The sequence below is a fragment of the Crocuta crocuta genome, unplaced genomic scaffold, assembly GCF_008692635.1.
Source record: "Crocuta crocuta isolate KB4526 unplaced genomic scaffold, BGI_CrCroc_1.0 scaffold116, whole genome shotgun sequence".
NCBI classification, from domain to species: Eukaryota; Metazoa; Chordata; class Mammalia; order Carnivora; family Hyaenidae; genus Crocuta; species Crocuta crocuta.
Window position 1 is genome coordinate 5,135,456 of NW_027531562.1, and position 5,554 is coordinate 5,141,009.

Here is a 5,554-nt window from a genome sequence, read left to right on the forward strand (position 1 = left end):
TTAGATTAGGAATAGTTTTTATGAACCACAGTTCACCCTTGAACAACACAGATTTGAACTACACGGGTCTACTTATATGTGGGGTTTTTTTGGGTTTTTTTTTGATAATGACAGTACAGTGCTATAAATGTATTTTCTCTTCCTTATGATTTTAACATTTTCTTTTCTCTAGCTTACTTATTATAAGAATAGAGTACATATAATACATACAAAATGTGTTAATTGACTTTATGATATCAGTAACGCATCCATCCTATCAACAGTAGAGTATTTAGTCAAGTTTTAGGAGAGTCGAAACTTACACGCAGATTTGTGACTGCACTGGGGTTGGTGCTCCTGATCCCTGCCATTGTTCATGAGCTCAAGTATTTTGCAATTGGTCCCTGCCAAACTCTTATTCCCCAGTCATATGCTGAATTTATATCAGCTTATTATGATAATATTAATATTAGTGATAAATACTTAAAGCATTAGCTACCATTCATTTCTTACCATACTCTGAACATAGTCCTTGGCATTTTATATGAATTATCTCTTTCAATATCAAAGTAACCATATAAGGGAGTTTTGATAATATACTCATTTTGCAGAGGAAATTGATGTCCGTGAAAGTTAAGATGATCTCATGGCTAGTCATTTGTGAAGCAGCATTCAAAAGGTCTTTTTGACCCCCTGGATACCCTGTTAACATACAATATTGCATTGAGGGTAATATTTGATTTCAAACAATTACTGTTTGAGCAATAATTTACTTCAACTACTTTCCTACCCACAAATAGAATCATATAGTTGCATGTTAATTTTGTACATCACAGAAAAGGTGGACAGGAAGAGTGGACCTTAGCAAATATATCATAATCCTAGATCTGCTCCTCACAGTGAAAATTTTACACCTTGATTTTACCAACATGCTAAAAAGTCAATCCATCTATTAAGAGTAGAGACACAGTAATCATTAATGTTTTGACCCATAAATCAAATTATTCATTTATGATGAATGATTTAAATGAAAAAAAAAAAGACTTCACCAAAGGCTTGGGATATTGTAATTACTCACCTAAAGTTAACTGCCATTATAAATGATATATATGAAATTCATGTGGTTAACATATATCGTTGGAGCAGAGATTCATTGGAAGCACAATAATAGAATATTGATTAAAAAACATGGACTCAAGAATGAAGATATTTTTGTAGATAGAATGTTTAATAGCATCAAGTATAAATAGCCTGATACTCATTCACAGTATGAATGGCCTTGTCTTTGGGACTAAGGTTCTATGGAATTAAGTGTCAGTCCCTCATCTCTGAACCATATTTGGATAGGCTTTGCCCATATTGTTTCTGACTTTTCTATTATCTGATTTCATGGCTAAAATTCTTCCTGTGGATATGTCAATACCTTCAATTAGTTCATGTCAAACCCTGCTGCACAGGAATTTATGTGTATTTTTAAGAGAATTTTGCACATCCTTTGTACTGATCTATTTTGTGTTCATCTTGAAATTCAATCATCCAAAGGCAACCTCATCTGGGGTCCTTTATTTCAATTTTTTTTTCCAATACCTCTCTCATAATAGTCTATAAAAATGTTTTTAAATGACAAGAATTGAAAGAATTCATTCCAGAATAAGACAATGCTCACCAAAAACTCCTACCTATTTATGAGAAATTAGTGAGGGGAAATAACAGCAGCTGTTCTCTTTTTCTTTCACATAGTGTAGAAGCAGTGTAGCCACAGGATTCAGTCAATCATCTTAACACACATCTTGATTGCTGCAGTAAAGCTCTCCAAACTCCTCCTACAGGAGACACCATGTTTCTCCTTATAATGGTACCAAACCCCATGCTAAACTAGAACTGTTATTCTGGAAGGAAGTATGGCCCAGAATTCATCAAAACCACCATACAATGTCAGGGAAAGGTGGTGCTATGCCAGCTGCTCCCCGTCAGTGAAAAACTAAGCTTGTTCAGGCTTTATGCTGCCACCATGCCATGCACTTCAAGAGCAAAGTCTAGTGCCACCGTCCTGTTCCGTTTTCCAACTAGGCAAATGCCAAGAAGAGCACCTTCCCACACACAGGTATGTGGGAGATAGTAAATGCAATAAGAGTTAATTAACCCACAGGGTGCTTCAAGACTGGAATGATTCAGTCACAGAGAAACAATTTTTATTCCTTTACTGTTGTTTCTTTTTTATCTGTGAGCCGGGGGTAAGAAGAGGACCAACGATTCAGACATGGGAAAGATCTGGATGAACTTAGGAACTATTCTACTACTTTAGAGTCTGGAGACTACTGTAGAAAGAAGTATTCCAAAAACAAAAACCAAGGAAAGTGCTGAAGCAGCTTTCTCTGGAAATGCCTGGATCCAACGACTTGTCTTTGAGTTGGAGAACACATATCTGGAAAGCTCAGATTGACAACAGCACACTGATGAGTAGATCTCCTTTGATGTGAAATGGACCGTCAACTTCAATGGTACTGACCAATGAGAAATCTCTGAAAAAAACAACATGCAAAGGACAAGAAAATCAGTGATCAATACAGAAAAGGCAAACCTTCTTCATAATAAGAGATACATAGACAAAGGTAAAAATGAAGTTACAAAAGCAAAAACAATGTTAAATGATAGTAATACCAAGTTTGTAGTTTTTTAAAGTGTTATGGTGTTACAGTATGTTGTTACATTTACCAAATTTTATTTTTATTAGAACTAATTTAATTGATAATAAAATGAGAGAAATTCCATTAAAGTAAGCATCATCTATGGTGTCATTAAAAGTTTGGTAAGATCTGAATACTCAAAACTATTTTAGTAAAGTAAAAAAAAAACTATGAAAAATTGTTATGTATAATTGAGCATATGCAAAGTTACCCTCCCCAAAAATTATGAATAAAGAAATTTAAAGAATTTAAAAGAGGGACACCTGGGTGGCTCAGTCGGTTAAGCATCCAACTTCAGCTCATTCAGCTCAGGTCATGATCTCACAGTCTGTGGGTTCGAGCCATGCGTCAGGCTCTGTGTTGACAGCTCAGAGCCTGGAGCCTGCTTAGGATTCTGTGTCTCCTCTCTCTCTGCTCCTCCCCCACTCACTCTCTGTCTCTGTCTCTCAAAATAAAATAAAGACATAAAAAATTTTTTTAAAAAAGTATTTAAAAGTAAAAAGTCAAGAATAATTTTTCAAAAAAAATGTGACAGATCCTAAAATTCTAATTATCTTACTCTACTTTTAGCAACTGTAAAAGATAAGACACAGCATATAAAAGTCACCAACTATCATGGTTTCACTTGATTCTTCTTAACAGTTTCCTATGGTCAGCAACAAGCTGAACCATATTAGTGGAGAGAAATCAGAAAAAACATAAAACTGTAAAAGAAAAAAAAACATATACTCCAAAGAAGAAGCTAAAAAATCTAAGAAAACACCCAAAGAGCTAATTACAGTCTGTCAGAACTAATGAATGAAAAAAAATCCAAAGCTGAATGAAAGCTTTATTACATCTCTATAACTACTGAATAATAGCTTGAGGTACTTATATAAAAGCTGGGGTTTTTTTGTATGACTTTAGGTTTATGTTTCTTTTTCCCAACACTATGGCTTAATAGTATATGCATAATAAATAAACAATGGACCATTAAGCTTTTCTTAAGACTCTTAACAATTATTTCCAAGAAAGAATCTCAAACTCTAACCATGGAAAAAGGTTTCATTTTTAGAATAATGTTAGTCCTATGTAACTAGACTCCAAGAGGCAGGATCTGACTTAAAAAGTCATTATCAATAGTCTCTAATCAAGTAACTGCATATTTGATCCATGGTTTCCTTTTCTTTTTTTTAAATGGATTTACTTATTTTGAGAGAGAGAGAATGCACATGCTCAGGAGTGGGGAAGGGCAGAGAGAGAGGAAGAGAGAGGATCCCAAGTGGACTCCAAACACAAACTGTGAGATCATGGCCTGAGCCGAGATAAGAGTCAGACGCTTAACCAACTGAGCCACCCAGGTGTCTCTCAGGTTCCCTTTTCTAAAAATGGGATATCAAAAAGAATAAAGTACCAGCCATANCGGACTCCAAACACAAACTGAGATCATGGCCTGAGCCGAGATAAGAGTCAGACGCTTAACCAACTGAGCCACCCAGGTGTCTCTCAGGTTCCCTTTTCTAAAAATGGGATATCAAAAAGAATAAAGTACCAGCCATACTTACAATCTTTTCTTCAACTGTATGGAGAACATGGTGCCCATCTATAATTCACTATTTGAAAGGGGCATTTGGTTTGTCTTGCCTACAACAATTAAATGGGGCAATACCCAAAAATGGAAGCCCATTCGAACTTTCGCATTTTCAATCAGCAAAAGAAGGTGCTCAGATCTTGTGAATTACCTGTCTTGTTTCATAGGCGGCACCTGTATTGCTGCTACACATCTGTGGAAGCACAATATCAGCCAACTGTTAATCAAGGATCACTTCCCTTCAAAGTGACTGATGATCGACTGTTCAAACAGCTTATAAAAATAACTTCTCCTTCGAAAAGGTGCTTCAGGGTTTTCAGGCACATCTCACCATTCCTGCTAGCTTAATGCATGTTTGAAAGTTAATTTCTCATTAATATTTAAAGAAGAAATGGCTTCAGAACAAATTTTAAATGATCCATTACATTTAGAAATAAAATATTATTGGCATTATTTTCATCTCGATTACAACGAATAATAATGTCCAAGATTGGCTTTTAAAACTGTTAATGAGCCCTGGCAATGTGAAAAAGATATGGATTAGGTAGATGTAATGAGATATGATTAAAGGGTGCAGGCACTGAAGGGTGTTGGAGAAATTCTTTTCTGAAAGAGTATAATTAGTGTCTGATAAAAGTACTTAGTAGATAAGATTTTTGAAGAAGAAAGGTTACGATAAACACATACTTTATGACAAACCTGCTTAATTTTTCCCCTTTGGTTCCCTTACATACTCAATATTATGTTGAAGTTTCATACATAAATAATGTTTGTCAAATACTTCATGCAATCCTACCAGACAATTAGAATGTTTTAATTGCCAGACACGGAGAGCAGAAAATGTGTTGAAACATCTTATTCCATTTTCAGTGTACATTTCTTTGTTGATTTATGTAATGTAGCTAATAATATGCAACCTACCCTAGTTTTAAACAAACAAATGAACTTCTAAAAAGCAGGCTTTCCATAAGTTGCTAAGCAACTCCAAAGGCACATTTTATCAATTTAATAAGTAACATTTAGATGACAAATCCTTAAGGAAGATTTCTAACTCTGTTTTATAAAAAGTAAAAAACCCAAGCAGGTACCCTTCTGATTTTCCTATTTCTAAGGGCTCAGGGCTAGACAGACGCACTGCCATTTTCAGAGGTACATTTGACTCACTAAACAAATTATTTTGTCATTTGAAATTCTTATCTAATAGAAGTTAGCTTCTGGGACTCATTGTGCAGCTTTTTGGAGTTAGAGCTCCTGGTTCATTCCCATAACAGACTGTTTCTCAACCTCAGCCCTCTTGACATTTGCTGGGGGAGGGGGG

General features: G+C 35.2%; 1 long non-coding RNA gene across 1 annotated transcript in view; it reads right to left on the minus strand.

Annotated features, from left to right (window-relative positions):
* Positions 1 to 1,234: 1,234 nt before the first annotated feature.
* LOC144238820 (uncharacterized) overlaps positions 1,235 to 5,554 on the minus strand; it is a 21,102-nt gene continuing 16,782 nt past the window's right edge. Inside the window, exon 4 of the long non-coding RNA XR_013337217.1 lies at positions 1,235 to 2,501. This is a non-coding gene — a long non-coding RNA (uncharacterized LOC144238820). The remainder of the gene's footprint in view (positions 2,502 to 5,554) is intronic.